Source organism: Tenrec ecaudatus, chromosome 14, assembly GCF_050624435.1.
Source record: "Tenrec ecaudatus isolate mTenEca1 chromosome 14, mTenEca1.hap1, whole genome shotgun sequence".
Taxonomy (NCBI): Eukaryota; Metazoa; Chordata; class Mammalia; order Afrosoricida; family Tenrecidae; genus Tenrec; species Tenrec ecaudatus.
In genome coordinates, this window is record NC_134543.1 from 33,135,285 (window position 1) to 33,154,600 (window position 19,316).

The window sequence follows — 19,316 nt, forward strand, 5'->3', positions numbered from 1 at the left end:
CAGCCAGCCTGGAACTATCCAGAGGACTGCGCTTACCCAACAGTAATAGTGTCTGTACCAATCTTCCCCTTCGGTGACTCTCCCCATAGTGACACTAACTGGGAGACCATGAGAGCCCAGCCTCCCCACAATCTCCTCCCGACCTGACCCACCAGCTTAGATAATAATTATTGCTAAGTCTCACTTGATTAAAATCCTGAACTTTAATTAACAGAGAAATGTGCTAACTAGGCTTGGCTTCCTCTTACAATAAAAATGTCATGAGAGAGAGAGAGAGAGAGAGAGAGAGAGAGAGAGAGAGTTCTTACACTCAAGCAATTTAGGGAATTTGAAGACATCCAATACAGATGCCTTTATTGGACTAAAGACATCTTTAGAAGAACATTAAACAAACCAGCAAAGGAAAAGAAACAGGATTGGACGAGTATTATCTAGTGTTTTTTCCTATCTAATCTTAAAGATATGCATACAATGCATTTCTCATCATATCCCAATGGATAACATGGATTCAAAACTAGAAGGAAAATGGTCCGGAAAGCAAGTGAAGTTCTCATCCACGATACTGCACCTATGGAAAAGAGAGAGAGACGATAACCCGACCAGCACCCACCGGGACCATCAGAAAACTACAACAGGAGTGCACCGCAAGTCCCAACTAAGCGGCGAGCCTGTCTGTTCAATTTGTTCAATTCAACAGCGATGCCAGCTCAATAAGAAGGGTGACTGAGTATTTCTAAGATAAACAGAAAGACCTATCAAGTCAATCGATGAGTGTGTTGTCGTTGTTAGGTACGTGGAGTCAGTTCCTACTCAAAGTGTCCCTGAGTTCAACAAGTCAAAACCAAACACAGCCTGGTCCTGCACCAGCCTCCCCATTGTTCTTATGCTTGAGCCCCTTGCTGCTGCCTGAAAGTACTGGTACCTGAAAGTACCCAAATGATTATGTACTGGTCACCATTAAACCAAACTTTGCAAAGTCACTCTGACCTTATCAGGTCCTCTGTGACCTAACAAGCAGGAATGAGAGCACAGGGCGGAATGCTTCCAAACTCATGAAATAAGTCAGCACATCAATGAATGCTTTACACCTTGTCCACACGTCAACTGTGCTAAGGTAATCCTCGACAGTTGCTAACATTCTCTTCTTCCCCAGTTCTCCCAGGGAAGGGTGGGAAAACCTATTCTGAAACGGGCGTTAAGAGGCTTACATGAGCAGCATGTAGTAAGAGTTACTAAGCTGCTGGTCCTTAGATCCTTGGTGTTTAAGCACCATGACTTCTATTCTTGGATCTGACACTAACCACAGAAGTATTAGGATGATTAAGAGATCAAATGGGTTGGGTTTAAAAGGGCTGTAGAGCAGTCAGATTAGCCTGCTCTTTCTGAGATCATTTACTTGAAATCACCTCCTGAGTTCCCAAAGCCACAAGCTACAGATCTCTCTGAAGGACGGCCATCCCTGCTACTGCTCTGGATTCTGGATCTGCGCGACTCCGCCTCCCTAAGAGACTTATTGCTAACAGTCCTATTTCCTATTCCCTGACGCCTTGTTCTCAGGATGCCAGAGATGGATAGCCCTAAAATATAACCCCTTCCTTCCCTGTGAATTGTGGCACTTAACAGGAGTCATAGGAAGGCACCCCAGGAATGCCAGGTCTAACATGGAGCGGCTTAGAGGTCTGTAATTCCTGAGCCCTTTTTAAATAGGAGCACTTAGCTAGTTGCCTTCCCTGCCGTCCCAGTGGCCAAAACCTGCGCTATGAAGAAGCTATGAAATGAGCAACACTTTGCAAAGCACAAAACAAGTCCCTCATCCTAAGGAATATTCATTTGAAAGCTGTTTACAAGAAATCTTCGATTACCAAAGAGCATAAAAACACGGCTTAATTTCTGATTGACCCAAGAATACATTACTCAACAGCACTGACTTCGCAGAGACGCCGGCTTTGTGAATTCAGTGCTTCCCTGTCCATCGCGTACGAGGTGCTCTTTCACACTCCCGGAAAGGACCCTGTGCTGTAGCTGCAGGTGAAGGCGCTGGCAAGGCACGTACTTAAATGACTTACCCAGATCAAGCCGCTCACCCCCTGGCTTTTGCAGCTCAGGCCAAGGAAATCTTCGTTTCATGTAGTAGGATTAGTATGCTCATTTTCAAAAATGAGGGCACTTGAAAGATCATGCTTCCCTCACCCGGTGGTCACTACCGGGAAAATTTAAGTAAAGTAGTAAGTACTGAACTAAGATGTAACAAAATGTCAGAAGATCACCAATGGAGAAAGGCAAGAGAGGAAACAAAACCCTCTTTTTCTACAAGAAGTCAAAAGACAAAGTCTAACACTATCAATGCGTACTGGTTCGTATGGGACTGCTGACTGCAAGGTTAACGAGCAGCTTGAAATCACCAGGCGCCGGCCCCTCAGGAGAAGGAGGAGGCCATCTCCTCCCGTGAAGGCGTGCAGGTTCAGAGACTCAGCGCCACCCTGCCCCGCAGGTGGCTGTGCGTGAGCGTGGGCCTCATGGCAGGGGATGAATGGTAACGTTCTTGAAAATGCATCACAAGGATGTCTCTAAGGTGAACCGGAGACCTATATAAACCAGAGATGCGTGGATGGATGTGGGGCTTGCACTTAATTTTAGCCCCAATCTAAGAACTATTAGTCTAGTGGGACAGTCCTGCGCGGGGCTGGCCCTCATAAAGAGACTGCTGGGCTGCGATGTCACTTCTGAAACGAGTCGCAGGGAACTAATGCAGGAGCCGCCCCAGGGCCTACTCCCCCATGCAAGTGCTCTTAACATGCCTGCAGCTCAGAGAGGGTGACACAAATGCTCAGCTCAGAGAGGGTGACACAAATGCTCAGCTCAGAGAGGGTGACACAAATGCTCGTCCCAGAGGCTGGAAGCGGGGAATGTCCTCAAGACAGCAGCGCGATAGTGTGACAAGACTGCGCAGGACGGCAGTGCACACACAGAACAATCTCAGGAAACTCTCCAAGATGACAAGATGATCCGTGTAGCGCGATAGTGTGACAAGACTGCGCAGGACGGCAGTGCACACACAGAACAATCTCAGGAAACTCTCCAAGATGACAAGATGATCCGTGTAGCGCGATAGTGTGACAAGACTGCGCAGGACGGCAGTGCACACACAGAACAATCTCAGGAAACTCCCCAAGATGATCCGTGCGTTCGGTGATAAGACAGGTCACAGCCGCAGCAACATTTCTGCCACTGTTGGAAGCTTTGTGTCCATTTGATCTACTGATTGATATGCATAAATATTTGCTTGCACCTGAAAAGTAGGCGAATCGGGACCACAGTTCATTGCCAATTCTGAGGAAGTTCACCTTCGTCCATTCACTACTAATCCACAAAGCAAGCAGCATGGTGGTCTAGAAAAGCCCTCTCAAGGACTGGAGGAGGAGACGGGAAAAATAACACATCTGCTGTCCTCAAATGTGCTCTCCTGAACCTAAGTCAACTGTGCGCTGGTGCGCTTCAGTTCACTGGCTGATTTTTAGGATGGGGGAAATTACACTCTACTGAGCTGTACATAATCTTTTTTTTTAACGTACATGAAGCTGAATTAAAGGAGATGAAGCTATATCCTTGTTAGTGTACGTGGCTAACTAGATAAGCACAAAAGCACATTGTTCAAGGGGGTGCTAGATTTCATCGGCAGTGTGACGCCGACTCTTTTATTAAAGGTGTTGACTGCAGCTGGAAAACCTTTCAGTATCAAGCTGAACGCTTTCCTTCTTGAGACATTCTGAATGAGAATATAGGTGGGATGATGCTTAATTTAAATTACAGGAAAAGAGTGTGAATATTCAGAATCTTTGTTCTGATTCTGAAAACAACTAATATCACTCAAAAGTAATGAAATCTAGGGCTCTTTCCATCGGTTATTTAGATGTATAATTCCCCATGCTGAAAGCCCTTACACTTATTTGATTTTTATTTATATACTTCTAACTTGTACCTATGAAGCAATGTGAGTTTCTCAATTTAGTTTTCTGTGGTAGAGAACGCTTTAAAAATATTATGATGTTTGGAAAAATCAAGCTTTATTGATGGTGAAATAAAGTTCAATTTGTATCTTTTAAATTTGTCTTAAAACATGTTTTACCTTGGTGTTAAATGGCAGCTAAGATAGGTTCAGTACAACAAAATACGTTGTGTGACTAGGTCCAAAACAGATCAAAAGTGGAGTAATCCTGACACTTAAGCCTAGTAGGTTTTGAATTATACCTGCTTTAATCTCATAACAACCAACTTGAAATAAGCATTGGTTTGTATGAAGGAATGTCATCTGGAAATATTGGATCATAGAGCCTTTCCAGGAATCCCTAGGTGGTGCACATGGTTAAGCACGGGGCTGCTAACCAAAAGGTTAGTGGTTAGAACCTACCTAGAGGCAGCTCAGAGGGAGGGGGGCCTGGCACGCTGCTTTCATTAGCTCACCATATTGCCAACTGTCGGTTCTATCCACCCTTTGGGGATGCCAGGAGGCACAAAGTCAACAGAAACAGCAGTGCCGAAAATTTCCTTCCCCTACTCCTAGCCTGACCTTTTTTGTCTTGTATGGAAGATCTTCACTCTATCCTTAACATGGCCTGTTCTTATTGCTGTCTTAGTGTTCTTGATCGACCGGAAGAGTTTGTTTATTCCTGTACTTGTATGCTCTTTTCCAGCCAGTTCTCATGTATTTTCACAAAGTCGGTGTAAAGCAAACTTTCAATTCAAGAAGCCTTACAGTTTCTGTTATCATTCTGAGAACCAACAGCAGTGGGTTGGTTTTGTTACTGTTTTTGGTTTTTATTCTCAACTCATTTGGTAATAAATTAAACACTTCTTAATGCAAGAGCGAGAGAGATCATCGAAGATACAGAAAAAGGTGATCAAGAAACCAGATGGTGCCAGCTATCAGAGAGAATAGTGTCTACCATCTTAAAGGTTTGTTTCAAAGTCATCTAGTGATGCCTACCATCCAGACAGAAGCCGCAAACCAGCCTGTGTGATCCAAGGATTGTACATCATAGAATCCAAATCTAAGAGGGAAGGCATCAGAGCTTAGATTGTGAACACCTCGTCTGCAGGAGGCTACTGATGACAGTGGAAGGCCAAAATCCACTTGCAGGACCACACATGAAGTAAGCCTCTGGTCAATCCCCAAGATCATAGTCAAAGCTGAGGAAGGTGAATAGACCTGTTATCAGATAGGGAGCATTGCAAAGTCAGCTAATTATAGCAGACAAAATATAATATCTGAATATTTGAACTCCCTTTTGATCCATTTTAAAGCTCTCTCAAGTTTTAAAAAAGTGAAGGGAGCTACACCAGGATTAAGGCCGGTAAATCCCATCTGACTATGGAGCAGGGCCGTGACCAGCCCAGCTAGCATGCAGAATGCATCGGCGAGTGGAAGGCTGCAGGTACAGTGAGGTTAAAATCAGTATCTAATCATTTGATATCCTTTCTGATCCACTTAAAGTTGTTCTAAGTTTTAATATGTTCTGCTTTCTTTTTGATTGATGTTTTTATCTGTTTTACTTTGTTATTCTTGTTATTTTGGCTTGTCTGTTTTTTAGTGTTTTTCTGTCTATGAAATCCAGGATAGGTAAACCTATAAAGACAGTAACTGGATCAATGCCACACCCTTGGGAGTATAGCAGGGGAGGTTGGGGAAATGGGGAGCTAATAATGAGGAGTACGAGAAAGAAGAAAATGTTCTGATGGTGGTGACGATGATACAACTCTTCTTGATGTGACTGAACTATTTAATTATGTAATGTGTGAATTATGTGCCAATGAAACTGCTGGAAAATAAATAAACAGACCTGGAAGTAGGGCAGATAAAGTCTAGGTTTGAAAACAAACTACAGGAAGGGGGAAATATCATATAATGTTTTGGGGGAGAAGAGAGCTCAAATTCAAATATATTTTTATGAAGTCTTTTTTTTTTTCTGGTGTGTGGGGGTTTTCCAGAAAAAACAGAAAACCTGCTAGACAAATTCTAAAACAGCTGTGATAAAGTCTTCAACAAGACCGAGACCAGTCATGCGGATGAGGGAGCCCGTCAGCAGGAGGCCATGACGGGATCCACAGTGATGAGGGTATTTCACGCGGGATGGGCCTGGTGGCCGATCAACTCCGTGGTTGCAGGCAGGACGACGGAAAGGCACCTTGACTGGGGGCCTGACACTACTGTGTTTAAGAAGTCAGAGGATTGGCTCCCGGGGCCTTAGACCACCTAGGGCAGGGTGTCTCATAGCCATGGGACCCTAGTTCACCAGTGTCCATTAGGGACATGCCCAGGCAAGCGCCAAAGGCAGACTGCTCCCCCGCCGGCTGTGTGAAGACAAAGCTTTTTACAGTGCCAGCCAGTGGTCAGAAAGACTCAACAGAGGCAGCATGTATGTGGAGACTCGAAATAGAATTAGGGTTCCTCAAACCAAGTGCTGCTTTTAAACTCTTATAAAACATTATTTATTTTTAAAGAAAACCAAAACCTTTGAAAATGATCACCTCTGGAGAGGCTGGAGATGCCGTGGGGGAAGCGCTGGGCTGTGACCCCCCAGGCCAGCGGTGGAAGCCCCGGCAGCTCCACAGGAGACACGGCGGAGCGCTCAGGAAGACTCCATCTCAGAAACTCCAGGAAGGACCTTCCTTGCCGTGCTTGGAAAGAAACCCCATGCAGTGGGGTTTGGGGTGGAACGCGGTAGGGAAGGTCGGGTACAGGGTTTTTAGTTTTCCCGCTTGTCTTACTAGTCCACTACTTGAGTCGTGCACATTACTTTACTAAAAATGAAAACATTTTAAAGGAATGTAGTTTCTCTAAGCAATTTTAAAGATAAATCCAACAAAAAATGAACTCTTAGTTGGAAATTCCAGAACATGTGGTTCAATCCTGAGAGAAACGCGAGGTTTTCTACTCCCGTGGAGATTTATCGCTGAGAACTCACAGGGCTGTCCTACAGGGATGCCACCACTCGGAACAAACTTGGTGGTAATAAGATTTTTGCTTTCACGCTTAAGAGAAATGGTTTTTAGTAAGCATTCAGACTCTGGAAACACTGAGCCCCTTATCCAATTTCCGGATAAATACTGCAGCTAGTAATTCGGCAAGCAGAAATTTTTCCAAAATATTCACACCGCCTCAAAAAGAAAAACAACCAAAAAACACACAATATACCAAAAGGACCCTTTAGCCCACTCTATCAGGTATTCTGTTTCAGTTCTTCAGCAGCCCCCAGTAATGCAAAGTATTTGCCAGTACTACATGACAGCTCGACAAGCCAGGGCCTCACAGGGAGACAGGGGCTTGCCCAGAACAGAGAGGACCAACTACTTCCAACAGAACAGCGGTTCTCAACCTGGGGGTTGTGCGACCCTGACCCCTTTGGGGGTCAAATAACCCTTTCACAGGGGTCACCCGATTCATAACAGTAGCAAAATTAGTTATGAACTAGCAACGAAAATAATGTTATGGTTGGGGGTCACCACAACATGAGGAACTGTTTTAAAGGGTCACGGCGTTAGGAAGGTTGAGCACCACTTCACTTACTCCACGTTCCACTTGATCTGATAGGGAGAAGGGGAATTACTTCTGCCGTAATTGTTTGCAAAACAGCTTGCGAGGACAAAATTATCAAAAAGAACGAAAAGAAAAAAAATTGAAAACATATACTTTTTTTTCAATCTACTAACACTATATTGTTAAGATAGGAGACTGTCTGGACATGCTGGAAAACTAATCATAGTTCTATCCAATCTGAAACATTCAATTAAATTCAACATATAAACCTCGCTGCCTGAGACAGCACTCCCTCCCAGGGAAGCTGTGGGTTGACTGGCCCATCATCCTAGGGCCAGCTTCTCACTGGAGATGACCGCTGCCCATGTGCACATTCCTGGGTGTGTAAAACATGTGCAATTATGCGTGTAAACATTTCCGTCACCCCAGGCCATTCTGTATTTAAAGAGAAGAATTTATGGCCAGGTCCTGCCAAACCAGCACAGTATCACTTAACCTCAGGTCCAATCACTGCTTGAATGAACTTGTAAGGATTACACTTGTAAGAGAGACATGCAAAACAAATTAATGCTGGCCAAGAATGTGACGTCCAGAGACTGAGAGTGGAGTGGAGAAAACCTTACATCATTTCTTCATGCGGAATACACTATTTAAATTCTGCAAACTGAAAACATAAATGTCAAGCAAAGCTAAAAATAACAGCTTCTAAATTTTGGAGAAAGAAATGTGACCACTCCCAACCTGCTTAACCCTAAGTCATATCATAAATTCTGCAGCTTGCCCCAAAACCTTAACCCTTAAGGATTTCAGAGATATGTCACAGGATGTTAAAATGCATACTTCAGCTATTGCCCAAAATTAACCTATTCTTTCCTGCCCCAAAACCTGTTTCTCTTGAGCCCTTTCTTCCTGGGAAAGTGTCTGGTCATGGCATGGGATTGGTTCTAACCAGATCTGGCCCACCAAACCCACGCACACAAGACCATCACAACCTACAGTTGAACCCAAAACGGAAGAACTTGCCTGTCCAGGAACACGGGGTGCCTGGAAAGAGGTCACCAGACCGACTCAGGGAACACTCAGAAGGGTTACAAGCATACGACAAGTCATATCCTGGTCAAGGAGCATAAGCCTGCCCCAGTGCATGTTCCTAACTATTCCTCAGAAAGGCTGAATATTTGTAATCCCCTCCACTCACTTCCTGGTGTATGAGCATAACCTGCAGCCCACCACCTGGCTTGGGTGGCTCGCTGCACCAAAGCACAGCCTGCCCCACAGAGCAAGACCTGAGCTGGGAACAAGCGTGGCTAAAGTAAGTTCCTTGGACCAGTACGTGTGCCACCTCAACAGTAGCCCTTGGAGGTGGGGGTGGGGGGGGGGTCCACGATGTTTCTGGATCTACCCAAGCAAACAAATGCATCTGGAAATTGGTGGAAAAGATGAAGAGGAATCTGGGAATTATTAAAATAAATATATTATTTAACTCAAATTATCCTGGGTTACTCATCTGAATCTACTGCATACCAATAGCTATTAAAAGTCGCTAACACTGATGATCTTCCTGTGATCTACGCTCAATTTCTGGTGCCAAATTAGTGAACAAATCTACCCAGGAAGGTAAACGAATGTATTCTTAGTCTTCTGTCAGTCAATCATCAAATATGTAGTTCCTTTTTTAAAAATGCTTATAACTTTAATAAGAACATTTCCTTTTAAAAGTGCTTACAAATCAAAAATCAGGAAAAGACAATATGGCAATGTCTTAAGTGCGGTGTACCCCAGAGTTTCTAGCCTCTCAGTAGAATTGGGGCTCTGAGGTTGAGTCCCCCCCTCCCCAACAGAATTGTTCCAACCATTCTGCCACTGGAGATGCGGGTTCAAAAGGAGAATGGCAACACAGAGAAAGTCTATGTTGAAAAGCTGGCACTCAGCATCACTTGGGTACCCATCACAACTCTTAATGTAGTAGGCTATCTTATTATTCAAATGAACCGTGTATTTTATTATTCAAATGAACTGTATGCACCTTACCCCAGAGTACACAAAGAAGCTAGGTGAAGCCATCTGCTGCTGTGGTTGTTGGGTGTTGATGAGTGGGTCCCAACTCACAGCACTCCCACGGGCACCAGAATGACGCACTACCCAGCCCTGCTCCATCCTTACACACATTCCTATGTTTGAGCCCCTTGGTGCAGCATCCGTATCAATTAGCTCACCAAAGGTCTTTCCTCTTTTGCACTGACCACCTCTCTAAGGCCCATACGTTTGCTAAAATTCCACTTTAAATGATTGAGAAACTACCATCCACAGCTCCTACAACGAAAAGACTGTAGGAACACCCATTTCAATGTTTACTTTTGTTACTGTCATCAACAAAGGCATACCATTTGAGTCTTTCATGTGTCACAAATAAACAAACCTTTCCAGAAACATCCTTATTAGTCAAGGTAAGGGGAAGCATTACTAGAATCCCATGCTGCAGTTCATCTGGATTTACCACTGCCAAGTGCTCCTCCAAGTATTTACTCACCCTTATATTACTCAGGATGACAGTGCTTTAAGTATAAAGTGAATTACTTAATCAAATACTATTTACCACTAAGGAAATGGAATTAACTTCTCAAAGCCATTCTATGAGTTAATAAATAGAACTTATGATTTATACCACATTTAATGGTCTTTTCACTCTAAAATGCCACTGTTTATTATTAAATTTAGCAAGTATTTGCTTTTATTATGAATACTTCTACGATATGAATACTGCCCTGGTACATCAAAGGGCTTTACAGACCAAGAGCAAGTTTGTTGTTGTTAATTGCCTAACTAAGAGCCTCAAGAGAAAAGTTCAGAAACCATAGATCCAATAAGAGCCTAATATCCAAAATATATGCAAAATGTCTACAACTTAACACAAGGGTAATCAGACCAACGATGCAGATCGCCAACAAGTCTAAGAAGAGATGTTCAACATCATTAGCCAGCAGGAAGAGATGACTGAATCTAAGTAATGATGAGGCATCATTAGAATGGCCACGAACCCAAAATTAAAAAGGAAAACAAGAATTGGCAAGGTTGTAAAGAAACTAGTGCCGGAACCCACTGCTGGGGGAATGTAAAATGTACAGTCACTATGAGCAACACCTCGGTGGTTACTCAGAAACGTTGAAGAGTACAATTACCCATCACCCCAAATCGTCCAAACTCATTGCCATCAAGTTGATTCTGACACCTAGTGACCAACCCTGTGGGACAGAGCAGAACTGTCCCTTTGGGTTTCTGAGACTCCCAATCTTTTGGAGTTGGCAGCCTCTTCCTCCTGCAGCAAGCCTGGTGAGGTCAGACCTTTGACCTATGGTTAGCAGTTCCACACATCACCCACTGTGCCACCAGAGCCCCTCCTCTGCATCACCCAGCAATTCCAATTCAGCTGTACGTCGGAAGTGTACGTTGGAAGAATTGAAGGCCAAACGGAAAAGCCCAGCCCAATGCTAAAGGGTGACCCTATGGGAGAAGTGCAGGCAGTAACATTGTAACACTTTTAAACGGCTGTTTGGTACACTGTAACAGTTTCACATGGCAATTGTTTCCCTCATTGTTTTTAAGTACCCAGCCCCATTGAAACCTCCCTAAACGAATCCAAATGGATAGAAACTGTGTAGAGAATTCAAATTCACATTCAATGGTGAAGGGGAGGGCAGAGGCCTCCATCATTCTGCTCCGAGGACTGTGTAGTATTGAAACAGTGTAAAAGGAGATCCTTACCTGTTCCCACTCGGTGTCTTTTAGAGGAATCTTGGCCAATGCTACAGGAGATTCACGATGAAAATTTCACCTGCAGATTGACCAGGGACAATAATTAATTTGAAATACGTGCACAATGAAGATAAAAACATCCATCTGACCAAAGATGAAATTTCCGTACACTTGTTAAAGCCAAATGGCTTCTGCAGGAACCTGTTTTCTATGACTCACAGCTAAAATGGAAAACGTGGGTGGTTCTTCCCGTCTTACAATTCAGAGTCAGCCAATTGGCTGCTGAAGCTTTCACAAAACTGAGGCTCAAACTCCAGCCTTCCATCTGCTCTGACGCTGCCACACATCCCTGAGACAAAAGCGGAAAGAAAGGTTTCCTTCAGGCCCCGGGACCTGTGTGGCTTATTCTATCTAACCCACACTCGAGCAAACCGCCACGGATTTCAAAATTCCAAATCCTGAGACCGAAATCAATCCAAGGATTCTAAAGCCATCTCTGACGTTAGAACTCAGATATATGTGTTTCAATTTTATTTGTAATGAAGCCTCACATGTGTGAGGCTGGGTCTTCCTTCTCACCCTGGGGCCCATAATGGTAACTGCACCGCTCCCTCCACTTGTCAAGGCATGCCTGCTAACAGACACCATGCTTGAGCCTCCAAACACATGATCTGCCACAGTGGGGTCGGGAGCCTCTAATTCTGTCGGGTCTTTCTGCACATTCACCAAGAACTAGCAAACTCACTTGTGCAATACAGATTTAACGGAAAACAACTCTCAACAGTAGGTTGTCAGAGAGTAAGACCACATAAACAAGGTAAGAGATTAAACGATATTTATATGTGACTGCTGTCAAACTGAAACAAAGCACTCGCTGCCATTGAGTCACACTGACTGTGACCCCTCACAGCCCTGCATTGTTTCGGAGGTGATACATCACTCCAAGAGCAGGGTCTCTCCTTTCCTGAGGACCTGCAGGGGGATTTACACCGTCAACTTGGCGGCAAGTCACCTGCAACCAGTCAGTCGATGCTGACCCACTGGAACTGCTGAAATACATGCGCTCCCAACTTCGCAAGACCTTGACTCCTTCCTCTTCCCACCCCCTCCCTCTCCTGGGCACCCTCTGAAACGGGGCCTTTTCTGTTAACGATGAACACCTGTCAAATGAGCTATTTTTAAAATCTGTTTTCTCTCCAGGTCGATACTTGAGAATCTCTGGATGTATTTTTATCACTTAGAAACTTCAACTTTAAGATCTAAAGAACTTGTTCTGTTGGGAATAGCTATATAAGGATTTTTGGGGGTGGGGGGGTAATCTGAAATGGAGTCGTGTGTTGATTCCAGAGTACCATACACAACACACTTCACATAAAATAATCTCTTCCGTATGGTCCACTGTTGACTTTGCCATCCCCAATGACCAAATGCTAAGATTTTAAATCTGTCACTTTACTTAGAAGGGGTCCTAGAGTAGCTGTTGTAGCCTGGTGCGTTTATCTACTCACATGTTCGTTGAGTACCGGCCGCGTGGCAGCAGGGTCTACAGCAGTGGGTCTCAACCTTCCTCATGCTACGGCCCTTTCACACAGCTCCTCATGCTGTGGGGACCCCAACCATAAAATTATTTTCGTTGCTACTTCAGCACTGTCCTTTTGCTATTGTCATGAATCGTCATCTAAATATCTGATATGCACAATGTATTTTCATTGTTACAAATGGAACGTAATTAAACACAAAGCATAGTGATTCATCACAAAACAGTATGTAATTAAATATTGTGAAATATTTATGTGCTTTTCGATGGTCTTAGGCCACCCCGTGAAAGGGTTGTTCAACCCCCAAAGGGGTCATGACCCACAGGTTGAGAACCACTGCTCTATATATTCTTCATGCCAGAATACATAAACTGACAAATTCTCTGCCTTGGTTGAGCTTACACTCCAGTGGAGGAAGTCACAGTGATCAGTAAACATAACTCAATAGGAAAAAATTAAATGGGAGATACACACATAAACACACACAATGTTAGAGGAGATGTAGGTTATTTTTAAAAATTAGGCCAAACTGGTAGGCAGGGTAATAGGATTCAAGAATGACAGAGCAACAGTGGGGTGGGCTGCAATTGTCAGCAGGGTGGGTCGGGACAGGCCTCACTACAGAGGCAGCATCTGAACAAGATTCAAAGGTAAGCGCGCTGAAGGCAGCTTGGTAGTGCTCCCCTTGTACTGGCTGTGCACGTCTTATCAAAAGACGCTGTGTGGCAGTGAACTTAGGAGCAACCCACGAAAGTCAACAGAGCTATTAAGTTTACCTACTTGTTACTTCTCTGTTTTCCTCACAAATTCATGTGCAAGTGCCCAAGTTCTCATCCGAAAGGCCTCCAGTGCTACCCAGCTAACAGCAACTCCATGGAGCCACTGGCCCTGCGATCTCAGTGTGGTGCGCCAGAGAGAGGCAGGGAAAGCTCGCTCCAGCGCAGGGTTTGGGCTGGGATGTCAGAGGCCTGGAGACCCTCGGTCGCTGTTAAAATAGAGCTAGCTGCCTGTGGAGTTACCTCAACTCCAGGGACCCAGCCTTCAGCAAGTCGCTTAACCCTGGGCTCCAGTTTACAACAGTGGTTCTCCACCTTCCTCATTCATGACCCTTTCACACAGTTCCTCATGTGGTGGTGACCCCCCCCCCAACCATAAAACTATTTTCTTTGCTACTTCGTCACTGTCATTTTGCTACTGTGATGAACCGGGCGACCCCTGTGAAAGGGTGATTCGACCCCGTCCCCCAAATGGGGTCTGGACCCACAGGTTGAGAACCGCTGGTTTAGAGATTTAGAGCAGTGGTTCTCAACCTGTGGGTCGCACGACCCTTTCACAAGAGTCACCCAATTGATAACAGTGACAGTGACGAAGCAGCAACAAAAATAATTTTATGGTTGGGGGGGATCACCACCACGAGGAACTGTACAAAAGGGTACATTAGGAAGAGTGAGAGCCACTGGTTTAGAGGATTTCTGAGGTCCGTCCTGTAAAGTCCACTTCAGGAAAAACTGCCACACTCTGGAAATGACAACATCATGCTCCTCATTCAAACTCACCATCCCAGATTCATACACTGTTAACTTGTTCTTCTAATAGTAATACAGTGATCTTGGCAGGTCGTATAGTATCCACTGCCCCTCTCTGATCCACAGACCAGGTTACCAGAAGGGCCCTGGCTTGCAGGGAGGCCCTCCAAGGTCAAAATGACGACAACCATCTAGTCGCATTGGAGGAGTTGAGAAAGCAGCAGGAGCCTGAAACTCCGGGCTTCCTCAGGATTCTGTATGCACCCCTTCCCAATTAACAAAGGAGGGGAGGGGAGTCTGTTTATAAATAGGTTTCCTTAAACATTAGCTACCATCATCACAATTCTTTGTATTAAGTGTGCTGTAATGAGCATCTGCTATTCGGGGCCCCTCCCCCCAATCATCTTTTGCAGCTTCTCGCCACTCTAGTCCTGCTGAAGGTCCCTGGGTGGTGTGTAATTGGCTGTTGCCTAAACGTGGGCACTTTAATCCTGTCAAGAGCGCCTGGAAGAAAGGCCTGGCAATCTAGTCTGCTCTGGGAAGACCACTGTTACATGCCACCTGGCTGATTCTGACTCACTGCGATCCTCTCGTCCAAGCAAACCGTATGGAGCTGTTCCCCTCAAAGGCTCGCCTAGCGTGCGTCTATCTATCTGGTGTGAAGCCTGCTTTCTCAGTGTAGATTTTTTATTTAAGCGCATACACAGAATGAGGTTGGGAGATTCTCCCATGCCTTACAGGATGGGTGGGCACGTGAATAAAGCCTCGTCCAATCTGATGCAGCCATAGGAGCCTCTGTGGAACAGAGCCAGACGGGAGAGAGTCAGGCTGGCAGACTGCTGGGTACTCACAGGCAGACAGAGGTGGCTCTAGCTTGGTGCTGTGGAGCATCCTGAAGGGGCGTGGGCATTCCTGTGGTATAGTACTGGCAATTGTCTCCAGGAACCTCACGTGTATGGGTGCCTCCTTCAGCCCTCCAATGAATGACCTACCAAGCCATCACCCTTTAACAAATCCCTAGGTGATTTGTCACAGGCTAGATTAGCTCTTTATACCTGTAACTAAAAATCTGACCACTGTAAGTAGAAAATTTTCATTTCCTTATTTCCAAATATAAGATGGGGAGGGGGCTGGGGATGAAAAGAAATTAGTACCCAGAAAATTCTGCTGTCAATCAAGAGTTCTATGTTCCAGGCCAGAGCTCAAATCCACCATGAGCCCATCTAACCTCTCCTTAGATGTACTCTCTCATAAATGTCATTAGCTTTGCCATGCCAGGGGAAGAAAATGGGTTTTGCCTAACTAATTTTCTGTCAATAGTGTCCGATGTCAGTAACTTGGCAGGACACTGGAGAACTGGCTACAATAAACAGCACTTTCTCGACCAGAGAAAGAGCAGAGATGCCTCCAGGAGCACTTTCAACTCGTTCCCAAGCAGCAGACAATGTGAGCTGACACTGGGCTCAGATGCCAGAGGACCCTATGCTGGGAGCCAGGAAACACCTCCATTCACAAAGCAGCAGTGAACTTGGGGCAACATGATAATGTTTAAACCAGACACTGATGGTAACCAAGACACACCACCGGTACTGAACACCAGCAGCTGACTGGAAGCAATGAGAGCTGAGGCCCCACATTAAAAACTATCTTATGGTTAGAGAGCTATCAAGCCCCTTAACAACAGAGGCCAGGGTTGGGGGAAATAATTCGTAGTTAGCAATACCGATTTGCCTGTTTGTTTTGTTTAATAGTAACGGGATCTAACACAGGACATTCCATGCCTTTGAGCAGCCTGAGCAGTCTGTACTCTGAAAGTGCACCAAGTACTGCTCAGGCAATACTCAAGGGCAAACCTTTGTAAAAAGATCCTTCACACACTTCCAAAGCCGGTTTATGGCTCTGACATTCAGAGAGCATCTTGACACTGTGCCAAACAGAAAGTAGGTGTTACATTCAATGGAAAGCAAACGTATCCAGGAACAAGGATACTGGTACTCTCTAGGTACTCGGAGTCGCCATTCAGCTACTGCAAGGGCCACCGCCCACACCCTTGCTGCCTAGAATTGTCTCTCTTTTTTTCTTTTCTTTTTTTTGGTATTGTGGTTTGGGTCAAAGTTGAGAAAGGCAACTGAGTTTTGCATCCAACAATTCACATGCATTTGCTTTGTGACATTAGCTGCAATCCCCTAAATGTGACAGCACTTTCCCCACTTCTTCCCTGGGTTCCCCACCACTCACTCACCCCCAGTCTCCCACAGCCCTCCCTGCCTTCTGAGCTATGTGTGAGGACAATGCTGCTGCCTTCCTGACTGCAGGATCGTCTAAATCAAGTGTGTGTCGTAGTGTACTTCCACACTGAACACAGGCTCTGTGAGCAGCTACCGCTCCTGTGGTGATAAGCAGCCCTGGGGGTGTAGCGGGTATGCACTGGGCTGCTAACTGCCGGGTCGGCGGTTTGAAACCAAGAGTCTGAAATCCAAGAGTTCCAGTCTTGGAAGCCCACGAGGACAGCGCTACCCTGTCCTATGGGGTCGCTGTGATCAGAATGGACGGGATGGCAGGGAGGGGGGATGTGGGAAGGCAGGCGCCCTGGTGACACAATAAGGTAGGCTCTGGGCTGCTAACCCAAAGGTCAGCAATTTGAACCCACCAGCCATTCCGTGGGCGAAAGATGAAGCAACTCTGCTTCCACAGAGATCTACAGCCTCAGAAACTCAGGGGAGCAAATCTGCTCTGTGCTACAGGAAGCTGAAGCCAGAATTGATGACTTTGTGGCCGTTGTGTTATGAGGCGGAGGGGGGGGGGGAGGGGGAATAGAAGCACCCAAAAGTTGAAACCTGCCTCTCCTGAGAGGGCAAGGCCCGCAGTCTGCTCAAGAAAACCTATGAGCCTGGCGACTTTAAAAGGCTCATCTCACAAAGCTTTCAGCAAAGACGTTGCCACACTGAGACTGGGGCTTTCCTGTGGCTACATGCGTGCATGTGTCCTGTGGGTGCACCTGGCCCCCCGTTCTCTGCTCTTTAAAGGAATGAGATATTTTGGGTTGTGAAATGACACGTGACCTATTTGGAAGGTTTTATCCTTCACTCCTTATCTAATGAGGTTATGGGGTGCAGTATTTAGATACAGCCAATGTTAGCCAAAGTTTAAGGAGCTGGTGGTCACGTATTATAAGTACAGGGGGCTTCAGAAAGTTAGCGGAAGGAGGGATGTGGAGGAGGAGGAATGGAATTTCCCCAGCAACTTTCTGGGACAGCAGAGAGTGAATCTCAAAGTTTGACTATCAAAAGCCTACTTCTATAGGTCCACAGAACGCGTGTACGCACACATGCGTGTGTGTGTGTGTGAGCAAGGGGGGGGATCTCACTCATGACTGTTTCATGAGCTGAAGTTATCCAATTTAAATTACCCTTCATTCTGAGCTCCTCCTCTCTTGCTGATGTTAAGGTTGACTTTAGAAAAGGCTGACATGTTTAACAGTCAGTGAAGCCTGGGCGATCACAGCGATAGATCACCTTCTACATCTCCAGAGATGACCACTCCCCTCCTTGCAGGTGCCCTTGCCAAAAAAAAAAAACAAAACAATGAAACCTGACTCCTCTTCTCCTTTCAGACCCCACTTTCAAATGATCAGAATTCACCTCACCCCTCTTGATCAGATGCAACGTGATCAGCTCATTAATGGCATGGCCACATTGTTCAGAGTGTAACTGTGCTGGGGGGCGGGGGGTCCAGTGCTATGACCTTCAAAAGCAGATGGCCAGGCCGTGCTTCCAGGGCGTCACTGGCTGGGCACATACAGTTTGTAGGTGGCTGCTAAAGGTTGTGGCTTGAAACCGCGCAGGGGCAAGGTGGCAGGAAAGCCTGGTGAGCAGCTTCTGTAAGGAGTGCCGCCCTGTCCTGGGCGCTCAAACTCCTGACCGGCCACTAAGTAGCCTGGCACTTAACTGTTGGCATCATCCTCTTAGCTCTGCTGGCCTCCGAGGTCATCTTTTCCCTGAGCCTTATGAAACTGGTTGGCTTCCATTATGAAGAACCCCCAGGGCAAAACGGCCTCTTTCACCAAATAGCGTGAGTCAGTCAGAGTCCCCACCATCCCCCTTCTGAAATGGGAGTAACAAATATGCCAAATGTTTCCTTTTGAGCTGAGATCTCCACAAATACACAGACAGCTGAAATGCACTGCTTGGTGCTCTACTGTGAGCAATAGGATTTTCGCTGGCTTATTTTCAGGAAATCACCAGGCCTTTCTACCTAATCTGCTGCACTCAAGAAACTCTTCAAACACATCACTGTGGCAACGCCACCAGTGACATATCCCAGCAACACATAGGCCTGTTTGTCTGACAAACTGACAGACAGATGGATTAAGAAAGAAGAGTGGGTAATTAACATGTATCAGGAATCTAAAGTGTAAAGCACCTCCCACCCCCCCACACACATACAGCTAATTCACAATGTTTTTAAATTTTTTGGAAAAAAATCTACTGGGCATCTATTATCTGCCACACCGTATCTACTGACTCACAATTGAATCAAAACAAGGGTTCCCACTACTGGTGCTCAGTCCCGGTATGATACACATGATCCGATCCCATCTTCACAGTAACCTCCCACTGTTGCTCCTTTTTACAAATAAAGACGCTGGGGACTCGCCTGAGGTCCCGCTGTTAGGAATGCAGTCCGTGTTTTCTGGGTCCAAAATCTTTATGTGGCCGTCACTTCATGTGAAGCACTAAGCACTGCAACCGTGACTGTGCTGTCTGTCTGTGCTATCGAAAGGTGCAGGGGCGGAGGGAGGGAACAGGGGAGTTGACAGCATTGGTGACATTGCACAGCCCCACCCACCCGATGGGACTAAACAACAGCACTGCACGGGAAGGGAAGGAATATATTGGAATGAGTAAAATATGTCAATTAAAATGGTATTTGGGCGGGGAGAGTCCTGGTGGTATAGTGGTGATG

At 45.6% G+C, this 19,316-nt stretch overlaps 1 protein-coding gene and 1 non-coding gene across 25 annotated transcripts in view; both read right to left on the reverse strand.

The window, feature by feature from the left end:
• Positions 1-19,316, reverse strand: part of SIPA1L1 (signal induced proliferation associated 1 like 1) — a 335,625-nt gene that overhangs the window by 292,584 nt on the left and 23,725 nt on the right. For 19 of the 24 annotated variants that reach the window (XM_075531727.1, XM_075531728.1, XM_075531743.1 and 16 more), the window contains one exon: positions 11,297-11,366. The exons of the other annotated variants lie outside the window; for them this stretch is intronic. The gene's annotated coding sequence lies outside the window, so the exon portion shown is untranslated. The remainder of the gene's footprint in view (positions 1-11,296; positions 11,367-19,316) is intronic. 24 annotated transcript variants of the gene reach the window in all.
• LOC142427059 (U7 small nuclear RNA) lies at positions 5,973-6,033 on the reverse strand. The gene has a single exon (XR_012779893.1). It is a non-coding gene; the product is annotated as a U7 small nuclear RNA (small nuclear RNA).